The 23,865-nt window shown below is 35.3% G+C and overlaps 1 long non-coding RNA gene across 6 annotated transcripts in view; it reads right to left on the bottom strand.

The window, feature by feature from the left end:
* Positions 1-23,865, bottom strand: part of LOC102151217 — a 461,443-nt gene that overhangs the window by 321,728 nt on the left and 115,850 nt on the right. For all 6 annotated transcript variants that reach the window (XR_005382216.1, XR_005382221.1, XR_005382217.1 and 3 more), the window contains exon 4: positions 11,091-11,128. This is a non-coding gene — a long non-coding RNA (uncharacterized LOC102151217). The remainder of the gene's footprint in view (positions 1-11,090; positions 11,129-23,865) is intronic.

Here is a 23,865-nt window from a genome sequence, read left to right as displayed (position 1 = left end):
TCATGCTAGCATATTCTGACCTATGTGAGCACTCAAAGGTTGTCTGAACTTTGTTAACTGTTTAAATCTGAATTATATGTTTCTGATTTGGTCTGATTTTGCCAACTATTGCCAAAAATATGTTACAACTAATAAAAATACTATTAGTTAATTCTTGGAAGACTTAAATAATGGTCAAAGAAAATTACAGAATTTATATTGCCATGTATTTAATTTAAAAAAAATCCTGTTGACTGACTGGCATGTCCTATTATCTGGGTGAATTGTCCAGCTGAATATCTACATCTTTCATCTTCTCCTTAACAGAGGAGAAATTATGTGTATTCTTCTTAGAACTAGGGAAAATATCAAAATTGCTTACTCCTTAATAATTCTTACTAATTTAAATAATTCATATTATGTGATTAATTCACTGAACCAGGAGTATACTAGGAAATCAAGTGAAAAAAAAAAGAAAATAAAGGAAATCAAGTGAAGAAGAGTATGTTTGCTGAAAGATATGATGAAAATATTAGAAAGGAGGGATGCCTGGCTGGGTCAGTGATTGAGTGTCTGCCTTTGGCTCAGGGCATGATCCCAGGGTCTAGGGATCAAGTCCCACATCGGGCTCCCTGTGAGGAGCTTGCTTCTCTCTGCCTATGTCTCAGCTTATTTCTGTGTGTCTCTCATGAATAAATAAATAAAATCTTAAAAAAAAAAAACATTAGAAAGGATAAATTCAGGGGAACCTGGGTAGCTCAGTTGGTAATCATCTGCCTTCAGCTCAGGTCATGATCTCTAAGTCCTTGGATAGAGCCCTGAGCCCCATAGCCCCAAGCAGGGCTCCCTGCTCACCAGGGAGTCTGCTTCTCCCTCTGCCCCTTCCCCTTGCTTATGCACTGTCTCTCTCTTTCTCTAATAAATAAATAAAATCTTTTTTAAAAGGGTAAATCTACATCATGAAATGATGCCTCTATTATTAGCAATCTGTGATTTATATCAAAGCAAACTCATAGATCAGATTAGTTGTCTCTGTCAATCTCCTAATATAAATTACATTTCCACCTTGGTTCAGAATGAAATTTTTGTCTCTCCAGTACAAACAGAAAATTGCAGAAAATCCAGCTCTTTTTGCTATAGCCAGATCTATTAATATAGAGAGAAGTAATTCTTTTATTTACATACCTTCATCTTCAATTGGATTATAATGACACTGGTGGGAACTCTGGGGTTCAGGGTTTAGCAGTGGTGTAGTAAGTGAGGCTCTCTGAGGCCAGGTGGACTGTCTTTGCAGCGAGTGTATTTATAACGAAAAGTCCTTCTAAGTAGGACTACCATTGCTCTGTATTTTCCACATTTACTGAACAGAAAATATTAGAACTTCTATTTTAAATCCATATGAATGTGAACTAAGATTTCTTTTTCTAAATGTCTATTAACAGAATAAGTTGGGGTACCTAGGTGGCTCAGTCGATCCAGCATCTGCCTTCTGCTCCGGTCATGATCTCAGGTTCCTGAAATGGAGTCCCTCAGCATGGATCCTGCTTCTCTCTCTTTCTCTCTCTCTCTGCCCCTCCCTCCTACTCATGCTCTCTCTCTCTCTCTCTCAAATAAATAAATAAAATCTTAAAAAAAAGAAGTTGCATGATTTCACCAACCTTTGACAACTCTCCTACTGTGACACTAAATTAAAATCAGTCTTTAAAATTCCAACAAATACTAGAATGAAATCATTTAAAGTAGAGTTAGCAGAAGAATAGGTAAGAAGTAAAAACTAAAGTTTGGATGATGGAAAAAATTTTGTCTCAGAAATCTTACTAAATCACTATCATGTAAGAAGAAAAATAAAACTTCAAAGCATTGCAAATGCTGCACAGGAATCATCTATTTTTTTCTGTCAATATGTAGAAAGGGACAGAGATCCTATAAGGGATGGAAGATAGAAAACTAACATCTCTGGACATGTTTTCTCCAAAAGATTTATCAATTCAAAATTTTGATTCCTCATTAATACATCCCACATCATGCACTGAAAGAATAAGATTTTCAAATTACTTGATGAATGAAACAGCCAATATATTTCAATTTTTCCACTGCAAAATAAGAGTATATTTTCTCTAATGGGATACCAGCAGGGATTATTTTGATTTTCAGAACATTGCTCAGCCATAAAAAAAAGAATGAAATCTTCCCATTTGCAACGACGTGGATGGAGCTAGAGTGTATTACACTAAGCAAAGTAAGTCAGAGAAAGACAAATACCATATGATTTCACTCATGTGGAATTTAAGAAACAAAACAAAAGTGCAAAGAGGAAAAAGAGAGAGAGAGAAAGGCAAACCAAGAAACAGATTTAACTAGACAACAGACTGATGGCTGCCAGAGGGAATGTGGGGAGATGGGTGAAACAGGTGATGGAAATTAAGGAGTGCACCTGTTGTGATAAGCACCAGGTATTGTATGACAGTGCTGAATCACTATATTGTACACCTGAAACTAATACTACACTGTATGTTAACTAACTGGAATTTAAATTAAAAATTTTAAATAAAAAGTTTAAAATAAGTAACCACATAAAGTTAAAAAAAAACTAAAACCAAACAAACAAACAAACAAAAAAAACCATTGCAGTATTCAATAATTTGATTAGCCTAACCTTTTTTAGATCATATTTTACAGGAAACAACATTTGAGAAGAGTGGTAAAGAAATAAGTCATGAAAGAATAAAATAACAGTTTTTACTGTTAGTGAATAGTAGTGCTTAAACTCTCAAGAAAAATGCTAAAGGCATAAGAGAAATCTACTTTAGAGAGAGGTCATAATGACATGCAGAATGTTACCAAATTGGATCCTACTCATTAAGTTTTAAAATATAATCTTGTGGCCTTTCTCAAAAACAGAATTCAACATTTGATGGCTGTTTCATGTTATTTGTATATACATAAATGTGTAAAGACATCAAAGGGAAACCTGAAAATAAATAGCAAAGCATAAGAATATACTGATGGCTGACAGGATCTTTTTTCTGTTATGGAACCTACACAATATCCGTAACCAAATTAGGGAGTTACTTTGAGCAAAAATTATACATATTTGTGGCTATACATAAACATACTGACACTTCTACACACATACACAATAACATACCACCTTTCTTTCTCAAAATTGTTTTTATATTCTAGGGGTGCCAGTCTGACTCAGTCAGTAGAGATGCAACTCTTAATCTCAGGGGTTATGAGTTCAAGCCCCACCTTGTGTTAGAGATTACTTAAAAATAAAATCTTTAATTTTCTTTTAATTTTTAAAAAATAAAAATTGTTTTATATTCTAAAGTTTCTCAAGATGGTACTACTACAACGCTACTGCTCTCTCCTCTAGAGACTAGATAATAAGACAGTTCAGAGTGTGGACTCTGAAGCCAAAATACTCAAGTTTAAAGCACACTTATTCAGTGTGTATGAACTTGGGAAATTTACTTAACTTCTCTATTTTTCAGTTTTCTCATATGTAAAATGAGGATATTCTCTATCCACATAATTGTTAAGAAGTGGTCCTTGAAATATGAGAAAAACAGCTCATAAACATGAGTATTATTGTAGTAAAGTAGCCCCTTTAGTTCCTGCTCTAAAATACTGTTAGAAATTTAAAAGCAGACAAAATTTTCATTAGTAATATAAAAAGGACCACAATTGTATTCTGTTCTTAAAGAAAAAAAGAGATTTATTTATTTATTTGAGAGACAGAGTATGTAAGCAGGGGTTGGGTCAGAAGGAGAGTGAGAGAGAATCCTCAAGCAGAATCCCCACTGAGCACAGAGCCTCAGGATCCTCAGATCATGACTTGAGCCAAAATCAAGAGCCAGTTGCTTAAAAGACTGAGGCACAGGCACCTCGGGGTTATTTTCTTTTTCCAGATACTAGTTATAAGTAGTATCACAAATGACAGGTTTTCTATGAGCAAGCTTTGATTTGCCACTTATTTCTTATGTTCAATGTTGGCAAATTCATTTAATTAGTTATTTAGAGGGGGAAAAAATTCCAGCAAATAAAATTCAAATGTGTTTAATATCAATAAATTTCTACTATTCACACATCAATCGAATTATTTTAAAACAATTTATTTCTAAAATAGTTACATTATAATTGAATAAACTTTAGAATAAAATATTTTATCTTTCCTTCATAACTTATTAGTTATTTGTATACTGCATAATGTCTTCCTAAGACATAGAAAGAGTGATAGGATGGATTTGGATTACATTGTTAATCAATCTCTAGTTTTTTAATTTTTAATCAACCATTTTAGGATATGATGATAAATTATCTAAATTCCATCTGAAGTAAAAAGTATTGGTTTTAAGTAGACAGTGAAAAGTTAAGTATACATAATGCAACCCCTAGACAACCACTTTATAAATTGTATAAATAAATATAATTGAAACTAGAAATCAGCAACAGGCGAAAAGGCTGAAAAATTTGTAAGTATGTACAAACTAAACCAACACACTCCTGATCAACTAATGAGTCAGAGAAGAAATTAAAATGGCAGTCAAAAAATATCTCAAAATAAATGAAAATAGAAAGCACACCCAAATAGTATACTACAAAAACAGTTCTGAAAGTTTATAGTGATAAATGCATATATTAGGAAATAGAAAGATTTCAAAAAAACAAGATAATTTTACACCGCAAGGAACTCAGGATAAAAGAACAAAATCAGACCAAAGTTAGCAAAAGAAAGGAAAATAAAGATTACAACATAAATAAATGAAATAAAGATCAGGAAAAACAATAGAAAAAAATCAACAAAACTAAGAGCTAGTTTTTTGAAAAGATAAACAAAATTGACAAACTTTCAGCTAGACTGAGAATAAGAGAGGACTCAAAAGAAAAAAAAAATAAAAATGACAATTACCCACCATTTGCTTCAACGTGGATGGAACTGGAGGGTATTATGCTGAGTGAAATAAGTCAGTCGGAGAAGGACAAACATTATATGTTCTCATTCATTTGGGAATATAAATAATAGTGAAAGGGAATATAAGGGAAGGGAGAAGAAATGTGTGGGAAATATCAGAAAGGGAGACAGAACATAAGGACTCCTAACTCTGGGAAACGAACTAGGGGTGGTGGAAGGGGAGGAAGGCGGGGGGTGGGGGTGAATGGGTGACGGGCACTGAGGGGGGCACTTGACGGGATGAGCACTGGGTGTTATTCTGTATGTTGGCAAATTTAACACCAATAAAAAATAAATTTATTATTAAAAAAATAGAACTACCATGTGATCTAGCAGTTCTACTTGTAGATATTTATTTGAAGGAAAATAAATCACTGTCCAAAAAAAAAGAAAGAGGAGACAATAAAACTGACACCAGAGAAATACACAGTATCGGGGTGCCTGGGTGGTTCAGTCAGTTAAATGTCTGACTCTTGATTTTGGCTCAGGTTATGATCTCAGGGTCATGCTGTCACATTGAGTGGTGTGGAGCCTGCTGAAGATTCTTCCTCTGCCCCTCCACCTACGTCTCTCCCTCTGTAAGAAGGAAGGAAGGAAGGAAGGAAGGAAGGAAGGAAGGAAGGAAGGAAGGAAGGAAAGAAGAAGGAAGGAAGAAGAGAGAGAGAGAGAAAGAAATAGGGGCACCTGGGTGGCTTAGTTGGTTAAGCATTTGCCTTCAGCTCAAGTCATGATCCCAGGGTCCTGGGTTAGAGCTCTGCATCAGACTCCCTGCTCAGCGGAGAGCATGCTTCTTCCTGTCCCTCTGCCCCTCCCCCGACTCTTATTCTCTCCTGCTCACTTTGCTCTCTTTCCCTCTTCCTTTCTCTCAAATAAAGAAAATCTTTTTTTTTAAATAAAGAAAATCTTAAAAAAATACAGAGCATCTTAAGAGAATATTTATTATGAACAATTAGTCAAATTGGACAACCTACAAGAAATGGATAAATTCCTAGAAACATACAACATACCAAGAGTGAATCATGAAGAAATAAAAATCTGATCAGACCAATAATGATCAAAGAGATTGAATCAGTTATCAAACACCTCCCAAAATAGAAAAGCTCAGGACCAGATGGCTTCACCAATAAATTCTACCAAATATCGAAAGAATTAATGTAAATTATTCTCAAACTCTTCCAAAAAATTAAAGAAGAAACATTTCCAAACTCATTTTATGAGATGAGCATAGCTCTGATGCCAAAGCCAGACAAGTACATTATAAGAAAACTATAGATGAATATATTTGATAAGTTATAGATGCAAAACTTCTCAACAAAATATTAGCAAACTGAATTCAGCAGTACATTAAAAAGATTATACACCATGATCAGATGGGATTTATTCTTGGGATGTAAGAAGGTTCAACATATGTAAATCAATAAATATGATGCACCATATTCATAAAATGAAAGATAAAAATCATATATCATCTAAATAGATGCAAAAAGATTGAAAGTATTTAACATCCTTTTATAATGAAATTGGGTATAGAAGAAATACACCTCAAAATAATAAAGACCATACATGACAAACTCACTTCTAATATCACACTAAGTGGTGAAAGATGCAAAGCTTTGCCTTAAAGATTAAAAACAAGACAAGTATGTCTGCTCTCACTGCTCTTATTCAACATAGCACTGGAAGTCCTAGCTACAGCCATTAGGCAAGACAAAGAAACAAAAGACATCCAGATTAGAAAGGAAAGAAGTAAAATTGCCATTATTTGCAGATGATATAATCCTACACATAGAAAATCCTAAAAATTCAACCAAAAAACTGTTAGAATTAATCAATGAATTCAGTAAAGTTGCAAGATAAAAAGTTAACATACAGAAATCAATTGCATTTTCATATAACAAAAAAATCTGAAAACGAAATAAAGACAAATATCTCATTCACAATAGCATCAGAAACAAAATACCTAGGAGGAAGCAGGAAAATTAAAGTGAAAACTATAAGACATTGACAAAAGAAAGTTAAAATACAACTACCATTTGATTAAAAAACCCCACATCTGTGTCTATATCCAAAGGAAATGAAAACAGGATATCAAAAAGATATCTGCATTCCCATGGTTCACTTCAGAATAATTCACAATAGCCAAAATATGAAAAAACCTAAGTACCAACAAATTAATGGAGAAGTGGTATATGTATAGTGGAATATTATTCGGCCATGAAGAAGAAGGAAATCCTGTTACTTGTGACAACATAGATGGACTCTGAGGCATTATGCTTAGTGAGATAAACCAGACAAAGTAAAATATTATATCACTTATTTGTGATATATAAAAAAGCCAAACTCGTAGAAACAGAGCAGTATAGTGGTTATCAGGGGCAGGAGGATGGGGGAATTGGGGCGATGTTGTGAAATGGTGCAAATTTGAAAGTAGAATACAAATAAGCTTGGGAGATATAATGCACAACATGGTGCTTATACTCAACAATACTGTATTATATAACTGCTAAGAGACTAGATCTTAAATATTCTTACTACAAAAAAAAAAAGAAATAATTATCTGGTGTGCTAAAGAGTTCGTTAAAGCTACAGTGGTAATCACACTGCAATATATAAATATACCAAATCAACACATTGTATACCTGCAACTCAAGCGATGTTATACATAAATTATATCTCAATTTTAAAAGAAATATACTAAAGAATACAACAGATAAGCTAAAATGAAATATTAAAAATATTCAAACAAAACAAAGAAGCAGGAAAGAGAAACAAGGGAATACAAAATAGAAGAAACAAAAATTTTAAAAATAATAAATAGGAAGAGCTAAACCCAAATATATCAATCAGTATTTACATCAAATACAAATGGTCTGAATGCACCAATTAAAAGACAGAAAGTGTCAGAATGGATTTTTTAAATGATTCAAATATATGCTATCTATAGGAAACTCATTCAAATGTAATAAACTATGCAGTTTAGGGACGCCTGGGTGGCTCAGCGGTTGGGGGTCTGCCTTCAGCTCAGGTTGTGGTCTCCGAATCCCAGGATCAAGTCCTGCATGGGAAGCCTGCTTCTCCCTCTCTCTATGTCTCTGCCTCTCTCTGTGTGTCTCTCTCATGAATAAATAAATAAAATCTTAAAAAAAAAACCCTATGCAGTTTAAAAGTAAAATGGATAAAGTTATAACAAGTAAACAATAATCAAAATGAAGCAGGAATGGTGAACCTCATACCAGACAAACTAGGCAAGAGAGCAAAATAATAATAATAATAATCAGAGATAAAGAGGCAGCTTGCATAATGATAAAATGGCCAATTTACTAGGAATACTAAACAATTACAAATGTGTATGCACCTAAGAACAGAGCTTCTAAATATAAGCAAAAAATGACAGAACTGAAAGAAAAGAAAAAAGACAAATCCACAGCTATAATGTATACTTTATACTTCCCTTTTTTTTATTATTTATGATAATCACAGAGAGAGGGAGAGAGAGAGAGAGAGGCAGAGGGAAAAGCAGGCTCCATGCACCGGGAGCCCGACGTGGGATTCGATCCCGGGTCTCCAGGATCACGCCCTGGGCCAAAAGCAGGTGCTAAACCGCTGCGCCACCCAGGGATCCCCTATACTTTCCTTTTAAATAGAATGTTGGTTTTCAGAGGCTGGTAACGGGGGCTAAGGGGTTTGGGGAGGTGTTGATCAAAAGATACAGACTTGAGTAAGTTCTGGGGCTTTAATAAACAACATACTGGCTATAGTTAACAACATTGTATTATATACTTGAAAGTTGCAAAGATAGTAAATGTTCTCACAGCACACACACAAAAATGTTAGTTATGTAAAGAGATGGTGGTATTGACTAACCCTATTTGTGGCAATCATTTCCCAATATATAAGTGTATCAAATCAGCACATTGTATACTTTAAATTTGCAAAATGTTATATATCAATTATATCTCAGTAAAGCTGGGGGGGATCTCTTCTTAGTAAGCAAAAGAAATAGTTGACAGAAAGTGAGCAAGTTCATAAAAGAATTGCCCAATGACTTCAAAAACTGTAATTAAGTGACATTTATAAAACATTCCACTGAACAACAGAATAGACAGTTTTTCAAGTGCAATTGTACAGAAATGTACAGTCAAAAAAGAAAAGTGGCCTACAAAGATGAATGTGCAGGAAAAAAATAAAAGTAAAATTTGAATCCAACATAAATGGAGTTATAGAAAAAATAGCTGACCATGGAAAGGTTGACAGTGCTGCCATTCAAAAGGCTCTACATATGCAGCCAGAGGAACTCAGTAAATGTGTATGTATTAACAGAAATGAGAAAAGTGGTAGTATAGTGAAAAAAGGCTTTAAATGTCCCAGAAGAAGTGACAATGACAAAACTTCACATTAAAGGAACATTTGGAAATATTTCACAATATTTAAGATACAAAAGACAAACTGTTAGAAACTAATTCAAACTTAGAAAGCAATCAGACAAACTGCCAAGGCACAGACAAGATGCTTGCTCTCATTTAATTTATTGCAATGAGAAGTTCAAAGTACATTTTTTGCATTTTTATAAACAAAACACTTCTCAAAATTCAAAATGTCTTAAATTACAATCTATTAAATAAGTATTAATTTCACCTTGTTTTCATTTGCCAAACACTTATAATCCACAGTAAGAAAGTGGTCAATCTATTCATAAAAAATATTAGTGGTATGGAAAAATAAAAATTTTTCCCATTGATTATTAATATTACTTTGAACAGTTTGACCTTACAGGGTCATTTTTATAGTCCAGAACTACCAGGCAAAGAAAGGAAAAAAGGGAAGTCATAATTCAATAATGCAAGCTCCCACCTTAAATTGAAAAAAAAAAATCAAAGCAAACCAAAAACAAAGCAATCAGAGGAAATAAATAATAAAAATCAGAGAAGAAATAAATGAAACAAAAAAAAGGAAAAAGAAAAAAAAACAATGAAGCCAAAAGCTGATTTCTTTTTTAAAAAATCAATAAAATTGATAAACCTCTATCAAGTGTGACAAAGCAAAAAAGAAAGGAGATAAAAATTACCAATATAAAGAATAAAGAATATATTATTACAGACCTTGCAGACATTAAAAGAATCCTAAGATTACACTGCAAACAACTCTGTGCACATAAATAAAACAACTTAAATGAAATAAGCAATTCCTGAAAAAACTTATGCAACATGAAAGACACCTGAATAGTCTGTACCTCTTACATTTAATTTCTTTTTTTAAATATTTATTTGTTTGTTTTAGAGATAGAGAGAGACTGAGATAGGAGTAGGGGCAGAGGGAGAGGGAGAGAAAGAATCTCAAGCAGACTCCCCACTAAGTGCAGAGCACTGCACAGGCTCAATCCCATGACCCTGAGATCATGACCTGAGCTGAAATCTAGAGTTGGACACTTAACTGACTAAACCACCCTGGGGCCCTTTAAATTTAATTTCTGGATAAAATCCTTTTGAAAATGAAATATACAAGCATAGACAACTTCACTACTGATTTCCATCAAACATCTCAAGAAGAAATCACCAATTTAATATAATCTCTTCCAGAAAACAGGAAAGGAGAGGACATATCCTGACTCATTCTGTGAGGCAATATTATCCTGATATCAAAACCATAGACAGTAGGCAAAGAAAACTACAGACCAATATCCCTCATGAAGTAGATGCAAAAATATGCCCCCCCCCAAAAAATTAGCAAATCAAATATAGTAACATATAAAACAAACAAATCGAGTTTGTCCCAGGAAAGCAAAGCTAGTTCAATATTTGAAAATTAACCAGTGTAGTCTATTATCAACAAACTATACTAAAAAATGATCATATCAATTGATGCAAAAAATATTTGACAAAATTCAATATTAATTCATGATTAAAAAAAACAAACAAGAGACTAGGAAGAGAATGAAATTTCCACAACATGACAAAGGGCATTGGTGAAAAACCTACACCTGTATTATATTTAATGGTGTAAGACTGAATGCTTTCATCCTACTACCAGAAACAAGGCAAGGCTGTCCACTCTTAACCACTTCTATTTGATACACTGGAAGTCCTAAACAAAACAATAAGGGATGTGGGGGGTGGGTGGTCAAACAGATTATAAAGAAAAAACTGTCTCTACTCACAGGCAACGTAATTTTCTATGCAGACAGTCTCAAGGAATCTACAAAAAAAAAGTTAACGTGTAAAACTCAATCATATATTCCCACTGACTAACAATAGACGATAGGCAATAAAAAACAATTTTTAAACTTACGCATAACACATACACATCATAATAACTGAAAAAATTAAAATCTACGTTCATAGATTGCAAACCCAACATAGTAAGGATGCCAACTCTACCCCAGTGAATCTACAGATAAAACACAGTCACAATCAAATCCCCAGCAGGATTTTTTTTGTTTTTTGTAGATACAGACTAGATTCCAAAATTCACTTAGACAAAGCCAAAGCATTTTGAAAAAGAATAACAAATTGGAAGAATCACAATTTTTAGGCCAAATATAAAATTATTGGGTGGTGTTGGTGAAAAGATAAATATACATACAAATCAATGAAACAGAATGGAGTTTAGAAACAGATCTCCACATATATGGCCAATTGATTATCTCTTTTTTTCCCCAAAAATTGTCTGTGTTCTACCCATTCATCCCTTTCTCCTCATTATGCCTGGCAATCACTGATATTTTTACTGTCCTACAGTTTTGCTTTTGTTGAAGAATGTCATATAATTAGATTCATACAGTAGGTACCATTTTCAGATTAGTTACTTTCATTTAGTAATATGCATTTAAAATTCATCCATATCTTTTCATGGCTTGATAGCTCATTTCCTTTTAGCACTGAATAATTTTCCATTTTTCAGATGTACAACAGTTTATGTATCCATTCACCTACTGAAGAACATCCTGGCTCCATGTTTCAGCAAATATGAATATTTTTATATTCATAAAATATGGCTCAATCAGTAAAGTACCTGCCTTGGGCTCAGGTCATGATCCCGGGGTCCTAGGATCGAGCTCTGTGTTGGCCTCCCTGCTCAGCTGGGAGTTGGTTTCTCCCTCTCCTTCTGCCCCTCCACCCACTTGTTCTCTCACTCTCTCTCTCTCTCTCTCAAATAAATAGATAAAATATTTTTAAAAATTAAAAAAATAAACATCTGTATACATGTATTTATATGGACGTAAGTTTTCAACTCACTTAGGTAAATATGAAGGAACATAGCTGCTGGATTATAGGGTAACAATATGTTTGGTTTTGTAAGAAAGTGCCAAACTGTCTTCCAAAGTGTCTGTACCATTTTGTATTCTCACCAGACATGAATGATAGCTCAACATCCTTACCAAGGTTGTTTTCAGTGTTTTGAATTTTGGTGTGTACTGGTATCACATTGTTTTCAATTTACAATTCCCTAATGACATATGATGTTAAACATTTTTCATATTGTTATTTGTTGTCCATATATCTTCTTTGTGTGTTTGGGTCTTTTAATTATTTTTTAAAAATCAGATTATTCATTGTTTAATTGCTAGTTTTAAGAGTTCCTTGTATATTTTGCATAAGAGTCCTTTATCACATATATATATTTTGGAAACATTTATTCCCAGACTATGGCTTTCTTTCTCATTCCTTTGAGCCAATTGGTTTTTACAAAAGTACAAAGACAATTAAATATGTAAAATATAGTATATTCCAGAAATGGTTAGGACAAAGCAAATAAGACATAAGGGGAACCTCCCCCCCAAAAGAACCTTAAAAACCCACAAAAAATTAGAAATTATATAACATCTTACAAAAATTAGCTCAAAATTAATTACAGATCTGCTTATATGTGTGAGACTACAATATTTCATTATTTCAATTAGGCAAAGAATTCTTAGATTATCAAAAGCATGATCCTTACAAAAGAAATCATAAATAAGACTTCATCAAAATTAAAAATTTTCGGGACGCCTGGGTGGCTTAGTTGGCCAGGTACCTGACTCTTGATTTCTGCTCAGGACATCATTTAAGGGTTGTGAGATTGAGCCTCACACTGGGCTTGGCAGTGAGAACAGATCCTGCTTAAGATTCTGTCTCTCCCTCTGTCCCTCCTCTGCTCTCTCTCTCAAAATAAAAATAAATAAATAAATAAAATTTTTTCTTCTGTGAAAGACACTGTTAAGACAATAAAAACATAAGCTACAGACCAGAAACAGTTATTTGCAAATCCCATATCTGGCAAGTATTTGTATTTACTAATCTCTAAACTCACCAGTAAGAAAACAAACAATTCACTTTAAAAATAGTCAAAAGAGAGGCACCTGGGTGGCTTAGTTGGTTAAGTGTCAGACTCTTCATTTTCAGCTCAGGTCCTGATCTGAGTACGGGCTCCATACTCCATGAGAGTCGGCTTGGGTATTCTTTCTTCTCTCTCTCTCTCTCTCTCTCTCTCTCTCTCTCTCTCACACACACACACACACACACACACACATAAATAAATCTTTTAAAAAATAAAAACAGTCAAAAGACGTGAATGGACTTTTCATCAAAAAGGACATAGAGATGGCTAGTAAGCACAACAAACATGTTCAACAATACTGAAGAGCCACTAGGGAAATGTAAATTAAAACCACTAGAAGATATCATCACATACCTATTAGAAAGGCTAAAATAAACAATACTGATAGTAACAAGTGCTAACAAGGATACAGAACGTCTGTAACACTTGCATATTGTTGGTAAGAATGCAAATGATAAAGCCACTCTTAAAAATAGCTTGATAGTTTCTAATAAAGTGACACATACTTATCAGATCCTCATATGATCAAGCAACCCCATTTTTGAGGATTTACCCTCAGAGAAGTAAAAACATATGTTCACACAAAAATCTGTACATGGATATTTATGGCAGTTCTATTGGTAATCACCAAAAGGTGGAAGCAATCCAAATGTTCTTCAACAGGTAAATGAAGAAGAGACTGTGATAGTTCCATAGAATGCAGTACTACTCATAATAAGAAGGAATGAACTATTTCTACATCAAACAACTTGGATGAATCTCAACGGCATTATGCGTAGTGAAAAAAAGTCAGTTTCAAGTTTACATACTGTATGATTCTATTTATGTGACATTCTTTAAGAGACAAAACTAGAATGACAGAAAACACATTAGTATTTGTTAAGGATTGGGAGGAGGGAAGGTATGATTTTGTACAAAGGGAAACCAAGAGGGAGTTTTTTAGGGTGGTGAAATTGTTCTTATCCTGATCATACAAATTCATTCATGTGTTAAAATGTATAGAACTGTACACCAAAAATAGTCAATTTACTGTATGCTAATTTTAAATTTTTAAAGTTAATTCCTAGAAAAAGCGATATGTTTGGGTAGACTCATTTTAAGATAATTTTATCTTGGGATGCTTCTTTGAATAATTTTTGTATATCTTTTATCTTCCCATACACTTCTTTTCTGGTTTTATCACAAACTATCTCTTTTTCCTCTTTGCTTTTTCCTGCTATTAGTACTTGGAGCATCATTCATTCTTGAATTGCTTTAGGACACTATCCCTTATACTTTAAGGATACTTTATATATGGCACCACAGCAGCATTCTTCAACTTTTATGCCCATGCGAATCTGATGTGTGTCAAAATGGAAGATTTCTTACTCCTACCCATCAGAAGTCACTTAGGAGATCTAGATTAGGTCCTTGAAAATCACCATATGATATCAATGTGGGTGTTCCACTGACCACTATTCGAAAAACACTGTATTTAAAAAATGAGAACTCCCTTAGTTCGTTGAGAGGCTCTCCATGAAAGGACTTGATCAGCCTAGAAATTGGTAGAACACAGGATCAGTCTGAAAAATCTCAGTTAATGTAATCTAGAAGGCACTCACAGATTTGATTTGTCTATGAGGTAGAGACATCATGGCTAGTGTTTAAGTAATGCACGATCTCTTTGCTAGAAATTTGATTTTTGAATCCAATATATTGAGTGTTAATCTGATATAAGCATCTCCCACAACTTTCACAAAAATGGATCAAGTTTTTTTTCACAAGAAATATATAATCAAATTGTATTTTCTCCAAGGATGTAACCATAAGCTACAGATGTATTTAGCAACATGTCAGAACAACAAAGCTATACCTATTAACAATATATTTAAATATTTAAATAATACCCTGAGCCCTAAAAATTGATATATTTGTGCATGTATTTCCATACATATACATATCTACACACAATATATAAATGTGTATATACATACATAGTATTGTATATATGTGTTGTTGATAATAATTCCAGGTAAGTACGAACCATTGAGCTAACTGCTTTGCATTCATTTTCTTGTTTCAACTTGAAAGGAATGCATTATTGTAGTGTCCCTTTACAGATGACAAAATCAAGGGCTAATTTGAAAATGCTTACTTGTCCTACTAAATTATGTCAATTTTCTTGTTTTGATATTGTACTAACAGTCATATTATATCATTCATTATGGGAAGCTGGATGATGGGCTTAAGGGATTCTGTAAATATAAATAAAGAGTTCAAATAAACTTTGGTGCATTCAAGTATTTGAAGGCTTTCTAAAGCTAAAATAGGAAAGTATGGAGGCCTTGCCTTACCTTTAATCCTCCCTATATCTCAAACCAAAACTGAGAAATGGCTTTAGTAGAGAAAATAAGTCTCATATGAATGTTGTCTCAGGGAAGGGCAGGGCAGGGGATAGTAGACTGAAGATCTATAAGAGTCCTTGACCTTGGTGCTGTTGAGTCCTTGGATCTCTTTGGATGATTTCATTTGCAAGGAATAGAGGATCCAACACAAACTCACTTAAAAAGTAATGCACTGGCTTATGCAGACTAGGGGATATTACAGCTTCTGACAGGTTTGATAAGGACCTCAGTCTATTTCTCTGAGTTTCACTGAGTTCTACCCACCCTGATGCATCAGCTTTTTCCTGAGGCTGGCTTTCCTCATGATAATAAAGTATTTGTAGCAGTTCTTGGTCTCACATCAAGACACCACACCATCCAGGAGAGATGATGTTTCCTCTCCCAAGCTCTGAATAACTGCCATGGCTTTCACTTTGGCTAGTGAGTTATTACTCATGTCACGTGACACTCTTGAAGCAATTATTATGACAAGGAAGATGGCATTGTGCTACAGGCTCAGCTAATTAGTGTCTACTTTGGAAGTTGGATATCACATCAGTTACCTAGAGAGTTCAAAAAGAGAAGTGATTCAAAGAGAATTTTGTATTGACTTACTCCTGTTTTACATGGAGCTGACTGTATTTTCCAAATATGGCTGCAACAATAGCATTCATCTACTTGTTTTTCCTAACATGTGATCCTCACCTCCCTTCCATCAAGTTGTAGTGCCTATGTCACCCTTTCTTTGATAATTGTTGGACCCTTGTGACGGTCTTATCCAAGACGGTGGCAGAAATGAGGCAATGTGCCTTTCAAGACCAGATCCCAAATGCCATGCACTTCAGCCCTGATGTCTTGGGGTTTGGGTTCTTGACACCTAGCTGCCATGCTGTAAGGAAGCCCAAGCAACTGAGCAAAGGCATCCCTTCATCAGAGAAAACTTTCTCTGAAGGCCAAACTGCCATTAGGATCTCCCTTATACACATTCCCAATGCTGTGTACTTGTCTTACAAACCCTGAAAACAACAGTGCTTACTTAATTGCTTGAATATTTTATTCATTCACAGACATCTCCCACTAGAATTTAATTGCAGGAGAACATCAACGGAGACTGTCTTATTCTTGTCACCCTCACAGCTAGAATGCCTGCCATATAATGGGCAGTCAACAAATGTCACTTGAATTCAAGGGGGAATAAAACTGCCAAGCAATTGGTAATACTCCCTTCAGGCATTTGATCTTAAGGATGAGGTAAAGCTCTTTCAGATGATCTGAAAGCCTACAGAAAGACCCCAGCTATTGTACTAAACATTAAATGCTCATAAAGCTCAAATCTACAAAAGCTGGGCACCCAAGAGATACTGATTTGCACTCCAAATTACAGTTATCTGGCACCATGCCCTTTTTTGTTGGCAGGAGTATCTTCCCTTTGAAGCCATCTCAGAAAGCTCTGGAATCCCCATCAGGATGTGTCACAGGTGCTGGATCATCTCATTTGCTCAGAGACACCTCTATGTCCTGCTTTCTTTATCAAAATCACAATAGTGATACAGTCATAGATGTGAGTTAGTCATTGATGTTAGCAATACTGACATTTTGGACTAACTAATTCCTTATATTATGGGAGAGAAATAGATTGCCCCAAATATTGTGGGATGTATGGAAATATCCCTGGCCTCCACCCTCCAGATAAAGAAGGAACGGTACTAATGTTGGAGAAGCATCAACAATGTAGTGTAGGGGCACCGGGGTGGCTCAGTTGGTTAAGTGTCCAACTCTTGGTTTCAGCTCCGGTCATAATCTCAGGATTGTGAGATGGAGCCCCACACTGGGCTCTGTGCTCAGCGTGGAGTCTGCTTGAGATTCTCTTTCTCCCTTCTACTTCTGCACTTCCTGATCACGCTCTCTCACACTTTCTAAAAATAACTAAATAAATCTTTTTTAAAAAGTCTCTACTGTAGATAAACTCACATTTATTTTTTAAGATTATTTATTTATTTGAAAGAGAGAGTACAAGTGGGGGGAAGGACAGAGGAAGAGGGAGAGAGAGAATCTGAAGCAGACCCCATGCTCAGCGTGGAGCCCGACACAGGGCTTCATCTCACAACCCTGAGATCACTACCTGAGTCGAAATCAAGAGTCAGACACTTTACTGACTGAAACACCCAGGCACTTCATTTTGTTTTTTAATAATGAGAGAACTGAATCATTATTTCATTACTTTAGCAAGATGCCTTGATGGAATGGGTATCCAAATATTGGATAAATGTTATTAGTGTGTATTCAGATTGTGTTTACATAGGTCTAGTGTTTTTCAAGGATTTTACTGCCAATTTAAAAAATGAATCAAGTAAAGCGTCAAGTAACTTAACTCTTTCTAAGAGGATTAATCAATAACCAAATGCTAACACAAATTACAGTCTGTCTGCACAATGTAAATTCAACCAGTTGAAAAGGTGGGGAGAGTTGGAGAAGAGGCAAGCATTTTCTTTCTTCTGCAAGTTAACATATAACTGATTTATTACTCCTTTCTCCTCCACTCCCAAATTCACTTGTAATTTTATCAGATCAACTGGGTGTCTTGGCACCATAAAGCCTCAATATATATTCAAGCTGTTTGCCCAGTAAATTAACTGCAATATTATGGGAGCATTTTTCATATGCAAATGTGCACTATGAAGTGCACCAAACTGAAAACCAACAGCAGTTTCCTCTGAAACTTGAAAATCAGCTCCTAAAATTTATCTTCTTTAACCATCTGGTCATGATGCTAAATGACTTGGTAGAAAAACTGTCTCACATTTTTACTGGCTTGAGACAGGGTAAATTTTTGTTTTTAATATATTCCATGAATCTTGTATTCAAAGAAACCAGTAGAGAGGCGCTGATATCAGTATAAATTTGTATAAAGCTCAGATACCTACTGTGCATGTATACCATTCTTGATCTTCTGGATTTGTTCTTTTCTACATACTCCCGCTTAATGTTTCACTGTTATTCTCCTCTAGCCACACAGTTCTTCTTTTAAAAAAATGATTTATACATAGAGATCTTTTCATTCCTTTATTCTTTTATCTTCCTATCCTGAGGAGTTCATGGTCATTCCCTGTTTTAATTATACTATGTCATCTTCAATCTGATTTTCTTTAGCCTGTTAGGTACAAAGGTCTGTGCATATCCACTAGGTTGCTTTTATTTTTAAAACCCCAAATAGGGACACCTGGGTGGCTCAGTGGTTGAGTATCTGCCTTTGACTCATGGGATAGACTCTCGAATTTGGCTCCCTACAGGGAGCCTGCTTCTCCCTATGTCTATGTCTCTGCTTCTCTCTCTGTGTCTCGAATGAATGAGTGAATGAATGAATGAATGAATGAACTAAAAAAATAAAATAAAATAAAACCCAAATAAACTGTATTTGTTTCATGATTCCTAGACCGGTATATTTTTAAATAATTGGATACCCTTCCTGACGAATTTGCAGAAAGAAATTTTGCTCTTCTGTTTCTCTTAAGATTTTGACATCAGGAAGAGCTCTGAGACTTCCTGGAACAGAAGAAAAGAGTGCAAGCCATTTTACTTATAGAAAAGGAAAGTATGTCAACTGAGCAACTGTAAGAACTGTCTAAAAGTAAGATTTTAGAATTTGAAAACCACATCTTTAGCTTTTTCTCTCTGACCTAAATATAGTCCTATTCTAAATTATAATTTTTAAAAATGCAAAACTAATTTCCTGAATCAACATAATATTTTGCAGCAGAAAAGATTAGGAAACAGGTCTTTTTTTAAGAGGACAATTTTCACCACCACAGCGACTTCCTTTAGCTGTTTGCTCTTCTTTCTCCAAATATCCTTGAGAGAGCTACAATACAAGGTGTCTTGAAACAAAAATATATTGATTTCCAGTGGCCTCTGGCAAATATTAACATTTTTTCTTATTTATGTAACTTAATCCTTAACCAGAAAAGGAAAGCAAAGAGAAGAGAAGAGAGAAAAGGAAAGAAAACCACTGTTTTGCAATGATAGGTTTGTCTTATATTCTTGGGGAGCAATTAGTATTTACATGACTAAGGGAACTTTCATGCTTTTCATTCTACTGGAATAAGTTACTAACTAACCCAAAGACAGTGGTCCCAGAGAAAGCAGTTAGTGGTTCTGCTGTCATGAACTCCCCTCAGAAGAAACACCTGTGCAGCTGGTCACAGTGTAGAAGGGCCCTCAGCCCTTTGTATTCTGCACATACATCATCCAACCTGAACTGCAATTGAGTAAGGCCAGCACCCCCCTCCACACCTGCCCAAGCCATACAATGGCATCACCCTGACTTGTTATCAGATCCTAAACTCTGCTCCAGCTTCTATTCATAACCTCTTCTCTCATTTTCCTCCATCAGTAAGAAGGAGAAAATTACAATCCAAATCTCATAAGGTTGCTGTAAAGGTTAAATGAGATAATATATCAAAGATGTATAACACAGGTTTTTCTTGAAAATAAATTCCCAAATCTCCCCTTTTTCATCAAAAATTTAAAATAAGGGTGTTATTATTTTAAGTCTTTTTCTGACCCATATGAAGAAAGTTGAGGGAAATCTTCAAATGTCAACTTTAATCTAATCATTCAAAGATACTGACTCATTAACAATCAAGCATTATTTGATTTTTCCATATAGCAAAAAGTATACCTCCAGCACCAAAAATGGTGCAATAATTTAGTGCAGAGAAAGCTGGTTCTTATATTTTTCTTTAAAAAAAGAAACCATAACTGAACATTATAAGAGTAAACACCTACAAATCGCTTACTCTCTACCATACACACAGGTTAGTCATTTAATCTTTAAAACCCTAGTATAATTACGTTCAGTTTAGAGCTGAGAAAATGAGATAACAGAGAATTTAATTTTCCCAGGGGCACCAAGCAAACAAATAGTATAGCTATGCTCTAAACCACATAGAATCTATGCTTCTAAACTACTGTGTGCTGTTTCCCCATGGATGAGATTTTATAATTGGGTCATTCTGATATCATTAATGCCTAGCATTTGGTTCCTACAAGATGTGAACCAGCTCTTGCCTAGGAGATATCTGTGATGCCCCTCTTGAGATAGCAAGATGCAATTTTCTTTTCTTTTTTTTTTAAAGATTTTATTTATTCAGTGGTGAGGGGGAAACATGAGTGAGGGGAGGGGCAGAGAAAGAAGGAGAAGACGACTCCATGCTGAGCAGGGAGCCTGATGCGGGGCTCAATCCCAGGACCCTGGGTCATGACCTGAGCTGAAGGCAGATACTTAACCAACTGCACCCAGGCACCCTAAGATGCAATTTTCTATCCAGTGGTAAAACAGTACATTTACAACTCATCCATACAACTCTACCCACTAACAGTTTGGCCTTGAGCAACAGGACAACGGGCCTTGAAAACAAATGTCTTTGATGATTTAAACTATTTTTATGGTTATTAACAAAAATCATTCACAATGTGTTCATTTTCCTCTTGCTTTCACAATTAAGTATGAGAATTGTTGCAAATCTGTGGAACCTTGAGGCATCTAACACAGAAACTTCTGGAAATGATACAAACCTGACATTTCACAGCCTGTAATTAATCAATATTACCTGGTGATGAGAATGAGTATGACAGATCTTGGGCTTGATTCTGATGGGTTTTAAATCACAATGTATTTCCTCAATAGAAAACTTCCTGTATCATCTACATTTGATAACCTAGGTTCTATGGTGATCATGGTATGTCCCTCGATAGCTCAAAAAAAACATTGTGTGGTGGATTCTGTGACGCGTCTCCCTCAGAACTGAGACACTAGTGCTGTTTGTGTCTAAAAAGAGTCATTTCACCCAAAATTCTGTCCCCTCCTCTGTCACCCCATATCCAATTATGGTTAATATCAGAATAGAAGGACCTAGTCCCTTTGCCTCTAATTGCTACACTCTAGGACCATATAAGTTTCACAACATCCCACAAAATCATTCCATTCTCCCAGAGGTGTTGACATCAAGAGCACTCCTTGATAAACCTCCTGCCACAAGCCTGTTTTAGAGTCCTTTCTGGGGACCTGACCTGCAACAACTGTTTAACAAGAGGAGTCTGCAGATCTTCTGGAACAAATATTTCCTACCTTCTGCAGATGACACTGGACTTGTCCTCCGCTTTTATATGATGAACAACATTTGTATTCTGTGATATACTGGCATAGTCCTTCGGGCAAGGACATTTTCTCAGGTCAATATAATTATGAAAATTGCTTCAGTCAAGGACTGTCATTGAAGGACTTCGTTGTAAACTCAAGACACAAGTTAATCCTATAATATCATCTAAGAAATCCTTAAAATTTAATGTTGAAACAGTACAGTCTACAAAATAAGCAGTAATAACTTTACTGGACCATTGGCTCTACCTGTAAAAGTCAAATCTAACAGTGGCCAACAGTCCAATTGAAAATTATGATTTCAGTGATCATAAAATTTCATGAACTATTCATTTCAGGTAAGACAGGAAGAATATTTTTCTGCAAAATGCAGTTTTTCTCCCAATTTTTCAGGAGTAAACATTCACCTCTTCAGATTTTTCCATTTAGTTTGCTCCAGATGGAGAAGTTTTCATTGTAACAAATGGAGAAAAACAACATCAAAACAAGGTGTGCTCCATCACAGGGAGCTTTTTACAGTTACTAACAAATACCAGAGTGTTTTTCTTTACATATATCAATCTTGCCCAGCTTTTTTCTCAACAAAAATAGAATCTCATAAACAGAGGGGGAAAATGTTCTGTAGGACTACAACTTAAAAACAAGCAAAAAAAAAAAAAAAAGCAGAGGTGAGGGGGCACATCTGGGTGGCACAGTTGGTTAAGTGTCCAACTCGGTTTTCACTCAGGTCATGATCTCAGAGTTGTGGAATCGAGCCCCATGTAGGGTTCTACACTGAGCACATAGTCTGTTTGGGTCTCTCTCTCTCTCTCTCTCTGTCTCTCTCCCCTTTGCCCCCACCCCCATCTCTACCCCTGCTCTCAGGTGTCCACTCTCTCTCTCTCTCTCTCCCTAAAAATAAATAAATCTTAAAACAAAAAACACCCCCCCCCCCAAAAAATAGCATGTCACTAACAACAAACACTTGTTTTTGCAAAAACCATTCTGGACTTATAGCACCTGTTGGCAACTGTGAACTCTTAAATGAACCTAAACAATTTTCCAAAGAATCAAAAATCTGACCATAAGACTAAAATTCATAAGTTACTATTGTATTCACCAGTCTAGTAACTATTCATTCACTGATTACTTTTTATTGATTTTACATTATCTCTTTATTTAGAGACATCATTATATTATCTCTGTATTTCCAGATAAAACCAGAGTTTTATCTCCAGCTCAAAATAAGTGATTTAAAAAAAATTGTATTGAATTATTCTTGTTTTACTTGGAGCTGACTGTATTTTCCAAATATGGCTGCAACAATAGCATTCATCTTACTTGTTTTTCCTAACATGTGATCCTCACCTCCCTTCCATCAAGTTGTAGTGCCTATGTCACCCTTTCTTTGATAATTGTTGGACCCTTGTGACGGTCTTATCCAAGACGGTGGCAGAAATGAGGTAATGTGCCTTTCAAGACCAGATCCCAAATGCCATGCACTTCAGCCCTGATGTCTTGGGGTTTGGGTTCTTGACACCTAGCTGCCATGCTGTAAGGAAGCCCAAGCAACTGAGCAAAGGCATCCCTTCATCAGAGAAAACTTTCTATGAAGGCCAAAATGCCATTAGGATCTCCCTTATACACATTCCCAATGCTGTGTACTTGCCTTACAAACCCTGAAAACAACAGTGCTTACTTAATTGCTTGAATATTTTATTCATTCACAGACATCTCCCACTAGAATTTAATTGCAGGAGAACATCAACAGAGACTGTCCTATTCTTGTCACCCTCACAGCTAGAATGCCTGCCATATAATGGGCAGTCAACAAATGTCACCTGAATTCAAGGGGGAATAAAACTGCCAAGCAATTGGTAATACTCCCTTCAGGCATTTGATCTTAAGGATGAGGTAAAGCTCTTTCAGATGATCTGAAAGCCTACAGAAAGACCCCGGCTATTGTACTAAACATTAAATGCTCATAAAGCTCAAATCTACAAAAGCTGGGCACCCAAGAGATACTGATTTGCACTCCAAATTACAGTTATCTGGCACCATGCCCTTTTTTGTTGGCAGGAGTATCTTCCCTTTGAAGCCATCTCAGAAAGCTCTGG

Source organism: Canis lupus, chromosome 31, assembly GCF_011100685.1.
Source record: "Canis lupus familiaris isolate Mischka breed German Shepherd chromosome 31, alternate assembly UU_Cfam_GSD_1.0, whole genome shotgun sequence".
Classification (NCBI taxonomy): domain Eukaryota; kingdom Metazoa; phylum Chordata; class Mammalia; order Carnivora; family Canidae; genus Canis; species Canis lupus.
This window is presented reverse-complemented; position numbering and strand designations above follow the sequence as displayed.